The 19,178-nt window shown below is 32.8% G+C and overlaps 1 protein-coding gene across 6 annotated transcripts in view; it reads left to right on the top strand.

Annotated features, from left to right (window-relative positions):
• LOC145684641 (uncharacterized) overlaps positions 1 to 19,178 on the top strand; it is an 85,619-nt gene that overhangs the window by 2,018 nt on the left and 64,423 nt on the right. The window contains exon 1 of one of the 6 annotated variants that reach the window (XM_081757034.1): positions 11,191 to 11,613. The exons of 2 other annotated variants lie outside the window; for them this stretch is intronic. The gene's annotated coding sequence lies outside the window, so the exon portion shown is untranslated. Of the gene's footprint in view, positions 1 to 11,190; positions 11,614 to 12,566; positions 13,163 to 19,178 lie in introns of those variants that run through there. 3 more of the 6 variants (XM_081757035.1, XM_081757033.1, XM_081757036.1) reach the window with 3 other exon arrangements.

Raw genomic sequence — 19,178 nt, 5'->3', positions numbered from 1 at the left:
TCCCACGATTATTACACCGAGACTAAGGGAGACGGTGATGATGAGAAATGGTGGAATGAAGAAAGTACGAGGAAACGGGAAAACCACGCACAGGGTGTTTGTCCACCAAAAAAGCTCACATAGCGCAAGCTGCGATCGAACCAGGGACCCCATGTCCTAGAGGTGAATGCTCTGCCACTGAGCCATCGTGGACATAACATATTCTAGTTTACTTTTGCTTATCCGCTTCTTATGGACACAAATATTCTTCGAATAATTTCCCAAAATCCAATCATTGGCAGTTGTAAATGATCAAATGATGACCAAAGGAAATCAGACACTGAAGTTCTCAGACCTTGTAACAATTCATAGAATTATGCTGTCGGTTGTCTCGTGAACAACCGATTCAAAGAACTGCATACTGTAGCTATATGTTACAGGGGCAGATCGACTCACATTTATTGCATAAACTACTGCAAACACATTCACTCCAGCGGTATTTTTACTGGAGTCAAGAAGTTCACGTGAAAGATGTAATGATTTTCCCCCTTCCTGTTTACATTCTATGAAAAATCAGGTAGTGCCATACTTGTGGAAGACTTGCGCAAGAGTCTTGGTCTTGGTCTTGGTCTTACATTGGGATTCCTGGTCTATGTTTTTCTATGCTTTTTATGCTTTTGGGTTGCCCTACTTATGTCCAAGAATATCACCGCACCGGAATCAGTGGAAGATTTACGGAGTTTGGGACTTTCATGCTGAAGCCCACCCAAATTACATGATTTCTTTTTTTAAAATCTAATGTTAGTCATTCCTATGCATATAACCTGCAAGCCTCACCTAAAGTAGTGATTTCTAAAAAACGAAGCCTTTGTGAGTGAATCCTATCTCAAACTACTTTTCTGTATCCGCCACTGTTCATAATTTATATTCCAACAAGAAATTCATTCTGGCATCTACCTAAATAGAAAATTTACCCAAAATTACAAGAAAGGATATCCCGATAGTAATAATTTCCTATCTAAGGGGCATTTTGAACCTGTGCAAAAATAAGCTCGAGTTAGGCTGAAACCGCCATCTCCTAGTTTTACTTTTTTTATGACTAAAAGTTTCACATTTCAATTTCAACTATTGCATCAAAGTCCCATTGTACAAAGTAGTATTCCACAAGACTAACTGAACTTTGACGGAAATTCTTGTAGGTGATATTTTTTTTTAAAATTTTGATATCCTTTACAGTGACTGCTTTCCATACCATTACAACAACGAACCTTCCCGGTAATTAGAACTGATGTTAACCGCCAACATTATAGCCAAAATACAGTTAGATGTTCTATCTTACAGTGGTAGTTAAAACTTCCTCTTTACTGTTCATGGTTTTGCTGACAGAGGACTGTGAAACTCTGTCCATATTTTGTGCAAAGGAACCCCGGATGTTCAAAGTAACCCCATCTTACGGTATCTTAAGTATGACTCAAAAGAGGCCCAACCTGCAGCAGTTTGCTACGTTCACAAAACAATGTTAGACAAAGTTGATCGGAAAACAAGTAGCACAAAAGTTTGTTTCTAACTAACAAAAAAAAGGAAGGAAGTTTCTGCCCTATGAAGGTGGAGTAAACTGATTTTGTTTAAATAGCGAGCAGCAAGTTTAATTTAGCTAAAGAAAAAAATAATTTTCAACTAATTGTTAACTAGTAGGCCTATACATTGTTGAGCCTGTGGCCCCGTGTAGCGTAGTCGCTAACGTTCCCGCCTTCGGTGCGAGCGGTCCCGGGTTCGATTCCCGGTGGGGTCACTCGGACGAAAAAGTGTAACACGCTTTTTCAGGTCAGCCACCCTAAATGAGGTTTTCCTGGGTTTTCCTCATTCAAACCAGGCAAATGCCGGGGTGGTACCTAACTTATAGGTCCCAGGCCGTTTCCTTCCTTCCCCAATCCTTTCTTCCTACTCTTTTCCCAAATTGTGTGCTCGTTATCCCTCAAATCGTGAAGGGCTAAATGGCCTTAGATGCCGAAAGCCCAGAAATCTAAATCCTAAAATCACTACATTGTTGAGCCTCATATTTACATTAGTTGTAGTCTTGTAGGCCTAAAACTTGTTTTCAAAACTTAGAGTATTCACTTCCTTTTATTTATCATAATACCACAGGGAATATTCATATATACACCAATTACGTTTAGGATAGAATTATTGCTTATACAGTACATTTTTTATCAGAAAACTATAATCTTAAATTTGTTCGAATACGTTTAGATAAAATTTCAGCTTTTATACACTTTATTATGCTTGATATTGAACCATATGACATTTTACTATTAACTTAAACAAAAATATAGTTTGAAGGGTATTTATGAACTTACTGTCCATGACTATATTCTATAGATTAAGAGAGAGACGAATGAGTAATGCAAGTGATCGTTGACGAAAGAAATGTAGGAAAGAGAAGGAAATTAATCTTTCATGGAAAACTATATTGACGCGATGTTATACAACACAAAATATTTTACCTATGATCAGGGGCGCCGGAACCGGGGGGGCAAGGGGGGCAGTTGCCCCTCCTGAAATTTTCAAAGGGGGCAAGATACCCTTTTTGCCCCCTCACTTTCAGACTGTAGAAACATCACACAACACTGATTATATGAACTAAAGTTTGCTTTTTATAGTAATGTGAAAAAAAATCTCTATTCCAGATTCATCTTTCTCTTTGAAACAAGAGACCGGGCGCTTTTTCTGCCCCCATGTTAGACAGAAAGAGTTAGGAAAAAGAATTGAATATTCTCTTTATTTCCATTGGTATACAATCTCAAAACACTGTAAATTCTTTTTAAAATGTTGTTTAAGTAATCGTAAGTCTGCAATATTAAACGAGTCGTCGAGCGAGATTTTAAAGTTTCAAAAATATAACAGTTTAAATGAGCAACAGGACATTTAGGAACTAAATACATTTTCCATAAAGTTAATGTTCTTACAAACAATATGCAGAGTGCAATAAGTTTTATAGTGAGGAGGAAAATGTATAAGGTAGGATTAATAATTCAGAGCATATGAAAAATGCGAACTCTATTGTCGTTCCGTTCGTTTAATCCTTTCACTACATTTTTTTCGGTGTAAGAAACATTAATATATGGCTATTTTAAGTTGTTTTCAAACGTATAAATATATATAAAAAAACATTTTCCACCGTTTCGTTTTTCGATTTGGGAAGGGTGGGACATTATGTATTTCTCTGATATTTTTACGTGGAACCTATATGTCCCAGTGGTATTGACATGAATGATCATCTTGTATTTTCAACTATGAAATGGATATTGTCAGAAAAACAATTGGGTCGTATTTATGATTACATATATTTTACATTTCGGAATCCTTCATAGCAATAAAATGTGGTAAATTACCAGGGTTATCTGAGAATGTATCGTGGGACACATATATCCCAGTGGTAGTGAAAGGGTTAAGATATGAGTGCAGAAACAGAACATCTATTTCAGCTTTCCTTTCAGACCAAGTTTGTAAAGAATAAGGAAGACAGTCACTGCTTATAATAACTAGTAGTGTTAGATATTTAGCTCGCTGTGGTCAAGCAATTAGTGGACATTTGCATAGTACGGGTAATTTGATGTCACTTCTGGCTGGATGAAAGAAAACTGGGTGTGCCTGTTCTCAACCAATGGATTAATCGACAGGATAACTGGCTTAGTGGTGATTGAAAAAATGAAATTTTAAAGATTATGGGACATGCAATATAGAGAGACTTGGTAGCAGAAGTTAGTTTCTCCATTTTATGCAATCATAGCCGACTCCACGACTGATATTTCACAGAAAGAACAGTTGTCTCTGTATGCGCTGTATTGACTCTGATTCATCAAACCCAACAAAATATTTATGGAAATGATCACCCCACATGGCACAAAATCGGAAACAGAATTCACGATCAAAGATATTCTAACGAAACCTAACCTGAATGCAGAAAATATACACGAACAGTGTCATGATTGTGCAGCTATCATGTCAGGACGAGTGAATGATGTGCAGAAGGAACTTCGACTCAGCATCCGAAAGCTGTATACATTCATTGCAGTAATCATGCATTAGATCTTCCATTGCAGGAAGTAGCACGAAAATACGAATCTGTGTGAGGTGCGGGCCATAGTGAAAGACGTTTGAAACATCAACCTGGATTCTGCAAAACGATAGACAATATACGCACGCCGACATTGTTCTTGAACCCTGTAAAACTATCAACGAAAGTAATCCTAAACATTTGTTGCATGTTTGTCCTACTCGCTGGTGTGTTAGGCGAAAATCTCTAATCAGATTTCAGTCTACTACAAACGAATTCAAATCACGTTCGAAAAGAATCATCAATAATACAAGTGGTCCAAACGATAATCAAAAAGTAATTCTAAAAGGGCATTTGAAAAGAATGAACAAATTCGGAATGACATTTTTTCTGATAGGCAGTATACGTGCTTTTGTACCTTGCGGACAACTGGCGAAAGTGCTTCAAAATTCTGAAGCTTCTGCTTCTGGAGCTAAAAGAGCAGCAACACACTGAGAAACCTACGGACGGACAGTGCATTTGAAAACATCTATAAGGAAGCAAAGGAAAATGCAGACATACTACACTTAAAATTGCCCACTTCATGAAGATTAAAGAGAACACCAATAGGTTGGAGGAGACTGATAATCCTTCTATAGCAGCTACCCTAGAACCTGTATCAGATCTTCGAAAAATGTACTTCGAAATCATTGACTATTTGTTGAATGAAGTGCAACGTCGTTTCAATCAGCCAGGCCTCAAGCAACTCATAAAACTCTAGAAGATACTTTCTGAAGGAGTTATATGTGCTGGTGGGCCTCTCTCAAGAGAATATTTGAATCAGAAATTGGGAGTTCACTCGTCGGATTTTAACCTGGATAGATTATGAGCTCAGCTCAGGCTGCTTCCACCTACTTTGATGACCACTAAGTCGCTGACGACCATCAGAATATTAAAAACTATTAGTGCTGAAACTCCAACTGTTCGCAGTCTTCTCGACCAAATTGTTTGTCTAGGGACTTTCGTTCTCACTATACCAGCTTCTTGAGCATTTGCGAAAGATCATTCAGCAATTTGAGTTAGTCTAAAGACATATTTGAGGACGTCCATTGTATTGCTCCCTTTTGTTCACGCAACAGTTGTAATTGAATTTGTAATGCCACGCTATCGATAGTGATCATTATGACCGGCGATAGGTGACACTTATTAAAGCCCTTGAGTCGCCACTAGAAACATTATTCTAGAAAGATATACTTCAACGCATCCAGATTCGTTGAACGAGTTGACCTTACCCCAGAGAGTCGACGTAACCTAAGATTTTCCAGACCTTTGCATATGAAGGTAATGGATTTAAAATTGTAGTATAAGAAAACATCTATTTCTGCACAAACACTACTTAAACATGTAAACAACAACTGGATTCTAATTTTTATGGTTTATATTTTGTTCAAAATAGAAGTGTCAAATAATCAATAACAACAAACAAATTATTCTTTGCGTTAACGAAGATTTTACATGTGATCGTATACTTAATTGCATTATCATAATCGATCTTCAATTTGCTAAGATGCTGGTCTTGACAATAGTTTATTTTATTTTATTGGACTTCTCTCGTTAATTACGACTGTTTAGGTAGTAACATACTCCAGGAGAATCCGGCTGTATTATACAGTGGATGGCTTTAAGACCATAATATATATATTGTAGGAATCATATAATAGAAACAGTGGATTATTCAGCTAGTCTTTGTAATTAATTATGAATTATAATTGCGCTGGTTAGATTGTAGCCTAATATATATTATTTAGATTATTTATTTACTCACTTCTATGATTCTCTTATTTATGTATTCATTTCTTCATACGTAGCTCCATTATTTATTTATTTATTTATTCCATATCAAATATTTATTATTTTATTTTATACTTATTCAAAAACCGTCGCCTTTCATACCTCATTTATGGCTATAAAATCGCACCAAGCAATTAAACTCATCCTCATTTCTTCAAAAAATTCATTAAAATCCACATTAAAGTCGTACCATCGATCCACAATATTGGCTGTTGATTCTCCTGTTATCAATTACCTTAACGATCATTACACATAAACTATGAGTAACGCCGGACACAAACATCTACGTATTTAATGAAGTAATCATCGAAATTTTAATATTTGGATTACTAAAACACAATTAAAAGTTCCAGATTTGATAACTGATTTTACACAAGAATTTAGACTTGGCTTCAACATGATTTAACACATTATGCAGAACATTTGGGAGAATTTAGCTGTGGCAGGATAATCCTGCCGGAGATGCTTAGTTACTCATGCATCATTATCACTTCTATTTATATCAACAAATACTAAAGTAATTTTACTTTAATTATTCACAGTTTTGTTCGTTTTCTGTCTGCAAGAAACTTCTCAAAATCCAGGAAATTTGATTGAAAATTGAGTTGTTAAATTTCTTTTCTTGTCGGAGATTTCACATATATTATCGTAATAATTACAATTTCTTCTTCTTTTAGCAAATGTACATTGGCACCAAAATTATTTCACATTGCCATCACTATCATTGACAGAGCCCATAAACAAAATTTCCAGTAATGTACAGATCAACAAAAGTAATACGATAAGTAAGATGTTTCTCAGTAATTCTTATTTTACTAGTGGTGGTATTAAATTTATAGGTAAATAGATATATGTCGCTAGTCTGAAACAATTCTAACTGAGCTGTTTAGTTTCGATTGTAATGGTATATTTAAAAATTGGTTGTTGACAGTTTGTAATGCTCATCTTGTAATTATTAGGGAATAGTGCTGATTAGTATGTCGCTTAGTTAACATTATTGCTTATACATTATATTTGCTTTCATATACTTTTATCATTATTCCCATTGTTTCATTATTGTATATCTATATAATTATTATTTATTATTATCATACAACATTCATTACTTTTTTTTAACAATCTTCGTAACATAAATATTTTTCATGTTTCTCGATTCTTTTTTTTTTTTTACACATAAACAAACATACCTCAAGCTTCACCTCAATCAATTATAAGACAGCTTCAACACAAGATTCCCAAGATGGCACTACATAAGAAACCTGTGTATCTTCTAGCCGACTTCACATCTTCACCACCATTATTAATCTTATCAGCAACATCTTACGTAGAAAAGTTGGTGAGACTTGCAATACCATCTGCTAATTTTGAGACAGATAATGGGTCATCATTTACTTAAATTTAGATAAAGTACCAACCAGAATTTAGATCATATTACAAGACATCTGATTTTATTAGTGAGAACCCGGAGTGGGTTCAACTATTAGCACCTCATTTTTACAATTTCCATCTCACTTAGATAAGATTACAAATAAACTTTAGGTATAATTTGAGGTAATTTTACGTTTCACTTCAAATCGCAACCAAACTTTTCCTTCCTTTTCTTTTTACGAACAAAAATTTAGAGGTGCAGAAATTGTACCATTTAGCCACCATATGCTTTGCGTTGAGATGCAAAATAAAATTAATGACAAAATATTGAATAATTAATTGAATGAATAAAAACAACAAAATCATAATACTGAATAAATAAACGATCAGAGTTTGGAATGCCATCACATAACGTGTGGGGCATTACAATTTGCCAGTGGTGGCTAAAAAATTTTATCATGAGATAAAATTTTTAAACAACAAATATTTGTACCCTATGTGTAACATAATTTCTTCAGATTTTCATAATTATATAGAGCCCTAATTTCAAATGCTTTCGTATAAATATAATAAAGACATTGAACAATTAAACTAAAATTATTAAACTCCAACATCAACAGAAAGATAATAATGATCAAATACAAACATAGAATTAAGTCAAAAGATGTTTCCAATTCTTTATCCTGTGTCCCTAAAATATTCCTTCTTGATTAGCTTTTTCTTTTTGTTTTTCCTGCTTCTGACCAACTTGATATAAAGACATTTCATTGATCCCATGATCATCCAGTCCTGTTTTCTTCTTTTAGATTTCCGATGATCTCGATATTTCTTTAAAAAGTCTATCCTAACTCGACATTTCACTCGTTTCGGAAGGTTCATATGCTCGTTCATATGTTTCTTCTTCACTTCTTTCCAATACTGATAAAGTCGTCTCATCTTAGGTGTCGATCGTCTTATCCTGATGGAACATTTTTCATTGGACAGTTCCACATTATATTTCTTTTTCCTTCTATTCCAACCAAACCAAATCTTAACATTTCTCGTTAGTTTGAGCTTGGGAAAGACATCTGTACATTTCATTTCTGCAGTTCCAGTGTCGCGATCTCTCTGTTCCAGTTCATTATTTGACGTATTATTTTCTTGACCTGTTTCTTCCATTTTACATTCCTTTTCCTTCACGTGACATCTTTCCTTCATTACCAATTTAGTTTCAGTCACAGATGTGGTATCATTGCAATCTTCTGGTTCGTCTTCTTTGCCACATTCTTCGATTTCCACTTCTTTGGCTTCTAGTTCACTTTTATATTTTTTACTACGATCTTCGATGTCTTCTTTGACTTTCAGTTCTTTCATTCCAGTTTGGATTTCTTCTTCTTTATTTACTTTCCCGATGTCAAACTCATCATATTTCAGAACAACTATTTCTTGTTTTTCTGGACATTCTTTAGGAATTTTTCCCTCTAACCTTGCGATCGATTGGCTAGTAATTTCTCTAAATTCTTTTAGAGTCTCGGCATTTTCTCTTTTAAAATCTTGTGCAAAATTCTGAACGTCACCTCTCAATTGGAACAGTTCTCTCAAAATTAAGTCAAATTTATCTTCTATTTTTAAATTCGGTTTTGTATTTTTCGTCACCGACATTTCTCCATCTTCTTCATTCGAATTTCTCACAAATAGATTCTTTTTATACTGACATTGTTCAACATCGCTATCACTAACAGAGTCCTTTCTCTTATTCACTATAAGCGGCATTATTTTATTTCATCAACTACCCCATTTGGGTTCCCACTAACAATAAGATCCGATGACTCAAGGTTAAAATATAACTTGCTATCTTGCAGAACACTGATTATTATTTAATTTTCAATTTATCTATCCTATCAACGTCAATTCCCCAGTCTAGGACTCTCCGCATTCTGATATTGAATCCTTCCTTCTTTAGGTAGTATCTTCCAAACATTTAAAACTTCAGCTGTTACGAGATCGCTTGTAAATATTCACTATTTGCGCGCCGAATGGAGAATATCCAAGTCTAATTATCAGTACCATCATCACCAGGTGTTGAGTTACACTTCCTAAAATTATGGTACTAAGTTGGTAGTCTTCACGGAAATCATCTGGATTCAACTTCTTTCTTGAAGGCTGGATTCAACTTCATATCCTGGATTTGGGTCGACAAACTTAGTACCATAATTTTAGGAAGTGTAACTCAACACCTGGTGATGATGGTACTGATAATTAGACTTGGATATTCTCCATTCGGCGCGCAAATAGTGAATATTTACAAGCGATCTCGTAACAGCTGAAGTTTTAAATGTTTGGAAGATACTACCTAAAGAAGGAAGGATTCAATATCAGAATGCGGAGAGTCCTAGACTGGGGAATTGACGTTGATAGGATAGATAAATTGAAAATTAAATAATAATCAGTGTTCTGCAAGATAGCAAGTTATATTTTAACCTTGAGTCATCGGATCTTATTGTTAGTGGGAACCCAAATGGGGTAGTTGATGAAATAAAATAATGCCGCTTATAGTGAATAAGAGAAAGGACTCTGTTAGTGATAGCGATGTTGAACAATGTCAGTATAAAAAGAATCTATTTGTGAGAAATTCGAATGAAGAAGATGGAGAAATGTCGGTGACGAAAAATACAAAACCGAATTTAAAAATAGAAGATAAATTTGACTTAATTTTGAGAGAACTGTTCCAATTGAGAGGTGACGTTCAGAATTTTGCACAAGATTTTAAAAGAGAAAATGCCGAGACTCTAAAAGAATTTAGAGAAATTACTAGCCAATCGATCGCAAGGTTAGAGGGAAAAATTCCTAAAGAATGTCCAGAAAAACAAGAAATAGTTGTTCTGAAATATGATGAGTTTGACATCGGGAAAGTAAATAAAGAAGAAGAAATCCAAACTGGAATGAAAGAACTGAAAGTCAAAGAAGACATCGAAGATCGTAGTAAAAAATATAAAAGTGAACTAGAAGCCAAAGAAGTGGAAATCGAAGAATGTGGCAAAGAAGACGAACCAGAAGATTGCAATGATACCACATCTGTGACTGAAACTAAATTGGTAATGAAGGAAAGATGTCACGTGAAGGAAAAGGAATGTAAAATGGAAGAAACAGGTCAAGAAAATAATACGTCAAATAATGAACTGGAACAGAGAGATCGCGACACTGGAACTGCAGAAATGAAATGTACAGATGTCTTTCCCAAGCTCAAACTAACGAGAAATGTTAAGATTTGGTTTGGTTGGAATAGAAGGAAAAAGAAATATAATGTGGAACTGTCCAATGAAAAATGTTCCATCAGGATAAGACGATCGACACCTAAGATGAGACGACTTTATCAGTATTGGAAAGAAGTGAAGAAGAAACATATGAACGAGCATATGAACCTTCCGAAACGAGTGAAATGTCGAGTTAGGATAGACTTTTTAAAGAAATATCGAGATCATCGGAAATCTAAAAGAAGAAAACAGGACTGGATGATCATGGGATCAATGAAATGTCTTTATATCAAGTTGGTCAGAAGCAGGAAAAACAAAAAGAAAAAGCTAATCAAGAAGGAATATTTTAGGGACACAGGATAAAGAATTGGAAACATCTTTTGACTTAATTCTATGTTTGTATTTGATCATTATTATCTTTCTGTTGATGTTGGAGTTTAATAATTTTAGTTTAATTGTTCAATGTCTTTATTATATTTATACGAAAGCATTTGAAATTAGGGCTCTATATAATTATGAAAATCTGAAGAAATTATGTTACACATAGGGTACAAATATTTGTTGTTTAAAAATTTTATCTCATGATAAAATTTTTTAGCCACCACTGGCAAATTGTAATGCCCCACACGTTATGTGATGGCATTCCAAACTCTGATCGTTTATTTATTCAGTATTATGATTTTGTTGTTTTTATTCATTCAATTAATTATTCAATATTTTGTCATTAATTTTATTTTGCATCTCAACGCAAAGCATATGGTGGCTAAATGGTACAATTTCTGCACCTCTAAATTTTTGTTCGTAAAAAGAAAAGGAAGTTATCTGATATATTAAAAAATTGGTTGCTAAGTGAGAAGATAAGTTTAAAAAAATGGAAGTTAAATGGTATTTTTTAGAGTGTTAATTATGAGAAATATGGAATTTAAAACTATGCATTTCTAATTAGTAAACCTACTCCGGGTTCTCACACGCAATTCCCGATGACCATCTTTATGTACTAAAACTGTAGAAGCCTCATCAAAATTCTCAGTGAAAATAACATGTTATCTGTTCTTTTGGTATCTGATGGCTGTTATACGTTTGGGATTATTCGGACTGCTGATGTTATGGACGTTCATAAGCATTTTACCAGGATATGCTACGTAGGTAAGTCTGCTGCTGATAACAACATTTCAGAGATTGATATCCGTTGAATGCGTTGATTTATAAGATTGATTACAATATGTTACTAGGCGTAATTCAGGTATGTTCTACATATGAAGAATCAGGAAAACGTCGAGAAAATGAATAAATGAAAAGATAATAAGAAATAAGTGTGAAAAATGTAACTATTATTGATAAAATAGTAAAAGGTATATGACATTTTATTAAAGATAAAATATGAAATACAAGTATAAAAAAATAAGTTTATAAAACAAAGGAAGATTGAAATACGCCTAAGAAATAATACTGCTTATAAACTAACAGCTATTATGAAATACCCTTAAGCATAGTCAACGAAACTAATAACTTATAAACAAATCTATTAACTACAGAATATACAAAGAATGATATATAGAAAATCTAACCTAACTACTAAATGATGCTAGCATATACCTAGATTTGATTGATTGAAAATATCTACAAGCATAATACCTATAATTACAATCTGTATTGGTAAGTGATGCAGACTATCGTCCTAGTTTCATGATGAATTGGATGAATCACTGCAAAACAGCCACAACCAGGAGAAAGAAATAATTTCTATATGTAAACCCAGATAATATGTGTCTTGATAATATCTTTGCATGTGATTTTCTGTATGTATTATTTATATGAATGTTCTGTACTCATTTGTTTTGTTTCAGATTATTGTTTTGTAATAATAATTTGAATTGTGAGCTGTTTGCTGGTCATTGCAATATTATTATTGTATCAAGATCTTTTTCAGCCTATTCTGATTACTCCTTGTTCGATTCCTTGGGTACAGACTCTCCCCATTCCGCATCTGGAAGCGTCTGTTTGTGTTTTCTTGCTTGGGATGTCATCCTAAGCTGGCGACTCGGGCCGTTCACATCGCCTTCGTGAATGCTTAAACGTTCACGCAGTGTGACGTGTTCTATTTCTTCCGTTGCGTATTACATACTTACCCTACTCTTCGTCTTCTGCTGCTTTGAACAAAGTCCACTGATAATGATTATAGAAGATGCATCGAAAGAAGATCACGTGACTACATAGCAGTGGTGGTGACGAAGGAGAGGAGCGTGTCACCATGACGCAAGAAAGATTGGCTCATCTGCTGTTGTTGTATATGTGTAGCGACCAGACTTAAACACCATTGCAAGAGAATTCATATCAAAGACAAGCGAAAGAAAAGATACTGTTGGTCAGTTTTGAATAGAAATAAATGTAGAATTACGTAAGTGAAAATATTATGCGTATTGTAACCAATTATTTAAATTACAAAATAGCACTTAAAATTCAATTTAAACTTGAATTATTTCTTATTAACTGTGTCGTGCTTTATTAGTGTGAAGTGAAGTGAATATAGTGAGATTAGGAAGAGAGGTGAATGTAATAACAAACTGGATATACTGAAGTAAGTGTAGTAAAAAATACAAATAACTCTGGATAATTAGTGCAATTGAATTTTCTATATAAATTTTATGAAGTCTTTAGTGAAAATTCCATTTTTCCATTTCTGGTACGAAGTCAAGTAGGTAGAAAAAAATATTTTTTTTCTTATTTTTTACTTAATTATGTAGCCTGTTTTATAATGTACATGTTACTTTCTACTACAAAGTGCTACAAAGTTTGTAGTTCTAAATAGCAATTTCTAATATTACAGTGTACTGCAACACCAGAACTGGATTTTTAAAAATATTAATTTCCTCATGTTCAAGTGATTTAAGTAGCTATAAGATTCTTTAATAGTGTCCGTGTGACCATGTCCAATACAGTTAAAAATATGTACCAGTATATAAAATGGTAAAATTTGTACTTACAAACAGTAATTGTGAGCAGTACAAAATTTACAATTTTATAAGTTTTTAATTCTGATTTCAGTGGTTGAAAATTTCTGCACCAGACGAAAATCCAGCACAAAACTGATACGGGATTAATTAATCTAAAGATGTAAACTAAGATGCCTTTAATAGATGGAAATTTCACTCTCACGAAACTGTTTACAGCTTCATTATATTATTATTATTATTATTATTATTATTATTATTATTATTATTATTATTATTATTATTATTATTATTATTATTATTATTATTATTATTGTTATTAACCAATCAAATCAAATTATTGTTACATTACAAATATATATCCGTATTATCTTACCTATGTTACATTCCCGTGTCTATTTTCTAGACAGCAGTTTGCCCCCCAGCTGAAAAATACTTCCGACGCCTCTGCCTATGATATTGAATTAAGGACCTTGTTCACTAAAACTAACCGATCATACCATTATTTTATTGTTGTTAGTATCTATCAACTTAAGCAATTAAAATTGATTAAACAGACACAACATACTTTTGGACAAAGATATTGATACATTTTTTAAGTATGGATATTGCTGTTATTATGTTTTAATGGTATACACACTAACTACGACATGATGATGCAGCTTTAAGTTTTTTTCTGAAATGAATTTTTACATGATTGGATTGAAACAAGGAGTTGAGTTCTTACCATTATTATTGAACCTTGTTTGGAATATACTATAAGGAAAATTAAAAACAATAACCAGAGTTTAGAGCTGAAGGGTATTTATGAAGTTATGATGTATACTGTCCTTCTAAATACATTACGTGATGATAAGAATATAATAGATACATTCGCAGAGAACATTAATTGCTGCACGAACGTAGGTCTAGAAGTAAATGCAGTGAAAACTAAATATATAGAAGTCCGTTGGGATTGAAATACTGTAAATTATGATAATGCATTAAAATATCAAATAATACTTTCGAGAAAGGGATAGTTCAAATATCATTTGCCAATATTAACAGACCAAAAAGCATATTCGTGCGGAAATTAAATGTAGACTAAAACTACGGAATTTGTGATACTATTCATTTCAGAATATGTTGTTGTGAATTTTCAAGAGGAATTTTGAAGCTTAAAATATATGTATCGATAATCATTATTATTGTCTTGTATGCTTGGGAAACAAAGGCACTTACTTTGAGGAATGAACATAGACTGAAAGTATTTAAGAACAAGATCTTAAGACGAATATTTGAATGCAAGACGAATGGGAAATGAGGAAGGATGGAAATTTCATAATGATGAACTGCAGAATTTACATCGTTTACCGAAACAGCGTTAGGATTACCAAACTAGGAAACTCAGATGGTCAGATCATGTATTCAGAGTGCAAGAAAGATGAACGCTTTTCAAAGTTCTAACTGAAAATTTAATTGGAAAAACGACCATTAGGAAGACCAGGGAGCAGGTGGGAGGACTACATTAAGATGGATCCCATAGAAATAGGAAAACAAAGTATAAAATGAATTTATATGGCTCTGGCTCTGGAATTTATATGGCTCTGGCACACAAAATGACAGAGAGACAGAGAGTTTTTTTTTGTGCGTGTGAACACGGCACTGAACCTTGGGGTTTTTACACACCATAGACTTAGTTAGTTAATACGGTAAACTACTATAAACTAAACACTATTCAGATACAATTAGAAATACACTTTGTTAGTGTTGACACAACGATTAGAACTTATAGGAAAGAAAGTCTGAACTTTATGAAACGATGAAGACAATATTTTATATATCTAAGCAACATGGAACGTTTTTTATGTAGACGCGTCAGAGATGAAGAGTAACGTATACTTGTTGTAGGGAGAAGCATCTAAAGAATAGAGTACATATGAAAATATTTTATATATATTGTAATGGGATGTTTGAAATTAATTTAACATTATTCAGAGAATTCAACAGAAAGCAAAAACATTGATTTTAAGGGTGCTAGATTTGTAGTATATGATGACTGCATTAAACCATGTAATACTAGGTTATCCATTTTCTGACAATTGTTTATGTTTCGTTGCTTATACTGATGATACTGATGTCATTATATCATACACTATTTCTTTGGTCTGTACCATCCATTTCTTTGATTTGCTAGAGGCATGCAGATTATTTATCAACACTGGTGCTAGATCTGTATCATTTAGTCGCAGGCTAGTAGCAGAAGATTTCATAATTTATCCATCACCATCAAAAAACATAAGTTTACCAGCATTACTTAGAGCATATTATTATAAAGTTATGAAATCAAATACTTTTTTTTTAATATGCACAATTCTAAGAGTTAATGCGCTAATATTTGACTGCATGAATTCAATAAACACGATCAGCAGGCTAAGTTTAATGTCTAAGGACATTTACATTAGTCAAATATTTCTCTTAATACATTGCATTGTATTTTGGATTATTCTTTATCATTTGTACATATTATTGATTTCACTTAAGAACCTTAGGCATTTATTCCAAAGTTGGGCGTCCGCTTTCGCCACGTTTTTTCGCTGTTATCTCCTTTCGACACTTTCTGCAATTTGTTATGAGGTTCATTAATCCGTGCTCTTCACAATCTTTTAAAAGATTTTGCTCGTAATCAACGTATTCCTTCACAAATGTTAAAACTAGTAGTTCATTGCCCTTGTACATTCGCCATGTTGATAACATAAATGCTCGTTTCTTTCCCACAATGCATCTGTTCAGTTACCTTGCGCCAAGTAGTTCCCTCCGCTCGCCGTATAGTCTCATGTTTGTAACCGCTTATATATAACAAATAAACATATTTTTTGAGACTCTTATATATTATCAAGCACACAAACGATCAAATTATCCATATTTTTCCTGTAAATTTTAAAAATTTTGCTGGAAACGGACGCCCAACTTTGGAATTTAACCCGAACCTTATACTACTAACAGATTAAAATTTGGAAAAACACTGACCAAAGGAAATACCTATTTATAATTAATGAACGAAATGTAATAATAATGTTGTTTTCACTTTGTTGTAGAGATCAATCCCGATCAACCTAGATTCTTCTGAATATTTGACACTATCTATTATTCGTGAACAGATCCTGTAACGTTACACCATGATTCATAGATTAAGGCTCATCAGATGATACTTTTGAACTCTAATTTCGTGTCGAATTTAGAGAGAACACAGAGTATCATCTGATGAACCTTAATCTATGAATCATGGTGTAACGTTACAATAATGATATAAAGATAGATTAATAATATAGATTAAAATACAAAAACACGATTAGAACAGCAAACAGAATGTACTGCCGTAGCACATAAAGCACAATTTGATGAATTCATTTTTCTTTCTATATGAGAAGATCTAAAAGCAATAGTAAGAGTGGTAATAATCATAAATGTCTAATAAACTAGTTGTTGGCATCATTTTATCAAATTTATTCAAATGTTACAAAACAATTAAACATTTGTCACTATATTGATCAGATAGGGTCAACAGATGTAGCATAAAACATATCTTGTAGAAAAATAAAACAAATCATCATAAAGAAAAACAGTTCTGAGCAATTGTTAATGCTAATATACTCTCAAAACTGTCATGTAAAGTGCGGTTATAGTCTTCTAATAATTGCTTAATTCTTTGTACTTGTTGAAACCATAAACAAATTCTACATTGTGTTGATACTTTTAATTAAAATACGTTTATCAAAATGTTTATAAAAATAATTAAAACATTCACCCATTCACGAACATTGTCTTGGTAGGTTTTCAAACCTTCAGACCAAGTAATACTGTAAATATCCATAATATATATTATAACTAAATCAGCATGTAATTCGTCAGTACTGAAAATATTCTATAGTTTTTTGTCTGTAATCAATCTGAAATAAAATGCTTAATGTCTTATAGCGTAATCGTTGATCCCTAGTTCAAATAAGTGAGTTACACACGTATTAAATTAATACAAAAACTGCGAATGTGGCTTATTCGAATGTATTTATTGTATAGTTATATCTAGGCTGTTTACAGCTATCTTACCACAATATATTATGGATATCCACAATATATTATGGATATATATTATATTATTACTATAGATACACAATCAACATTCTAAGATACAAAACATTTTTTTATATTTAAAGTATATATCTTCTTCTTCTTCTGACCTATATAAAATAATTAAATAGATGGCTAGTTTATAACACCTTTGATTAAATGGTGCAGGTTAAGAATAATACATGCTGTCGAATAATACACGCTGTCGTTCTATCTTTAATGGCTCCCGACAGGACTTCTTGAAGTGATTTAGCACTTCTAGAAAGAATCCTGGATTGCATGAGAACTTTACAAAGTATACATTAATTATTGAAGAGCCCTCGTATATACAAAATTCACAATATATATAAATACATATTTTATATTCCTTTTTATTTATTCTTTATATCAATAATATTCTTTTATAATTAATTATACTTCAAATTCTTTACAACACTGTAGAGGAGGATCTATTCCAAAAAATATGAACAATTAAAAGTTTTTTTTTGAAAGTAAAATGGTCGAGGCTCTTTGATTATTTAAACTCATTATAAATAGGAATGTTACAGCATATATTTCCTGCATTTGATAATTATGTGTCACATATATTCATTACATAGGCAAAATACAACATAGATAATATAGAATTCAGAAGAAGAAAAATAAGATGAACTTTTGATTAAAAAAAAGAAAAATAAGATGAAATTATGATAGGAAAAATCAACAAAATCGATGTTAATTAAATTATAAGATAACGTGGTTTAATATTGGATCACAACAGATTAAAATGAAATATCAGTTAACATACAAATATTAAATTAACATATAAGGATAACATAAACATTAACAAAATTTTAAGTACAATCTAAAATATCAAATCGATAGCTTCTATCATAATAGGTCGACCGCCAAGAATAAAATTCCTCTGTTATGTGTTTCTTATATTAACTTTTGCTATAATCTCAGGAGGAATTAAAGCTTTAACTAAGTCCATCCATCGTTTTTTAGTATTTTCCGTTGGTTGCCAAAGTTTTAGTTCCTCAACATTTCGTAATCCTAAGATTTTCTCCGTTTTTATATCCATTAACTCAAATACTTTCCTGTTTATTTGTTTCATACACAAATAAGGACCGGCGTATATGTCACAGAATTTATAGATCCGTTTTAATGAGGCGTCACTTTGAGGATGTAGTCTTACAAATACTAAATCATTGGATTTAATTTTCACTTTACCTACTTGTTGCTCTTCAATTTTCTTATTACGATATTTGAATTTCTGCGTTCTCCGAAGGTGTATCATACTTATGAGATGGGAAAAATCTATTTCGCCATTGTCGTCAACTTGAATTCCAAAATGTTCTTTAATTGGAGAAACAAAATCAGTCCCGTTATGAATATTAGCAGGTGCCACTCCCAAAGTATCAGACACTGAATAATTCAGAAAATATGTAATCTTCGTAACATATTTGATCCAATCGGTGTGTTTATTACGACAATAATGTCGAAACAACATCCCAAGATTTCGGTGGACATTCTCAACTATCGAGCTACTGGGTTGATAAGGTGTTACAAAGTGTACCTTAATGTTGGCATTATTCTTGGCACTAAGAAAAACGTCACTCCGGAATTGACCTCCATTATCACACATGATATGCTTGACAGGTCCACAGTGAG

This window comes from Thermobia domestica, chromosome 5, assembly GCF_964235325.1.
Source record: "Thermobia domestica chromosome 5, izTheDome1.hap1.1, whole genome shotgun sequence".
NCBI lineage: Eukaryota > Metazoa > Arthropoda > Insecta > Zygentoma > Lepismatidae > Thermobia > Thermobia domestica.
This window is presented reverse-complemented; position numbering and strand designations above follow the sequence as displayed.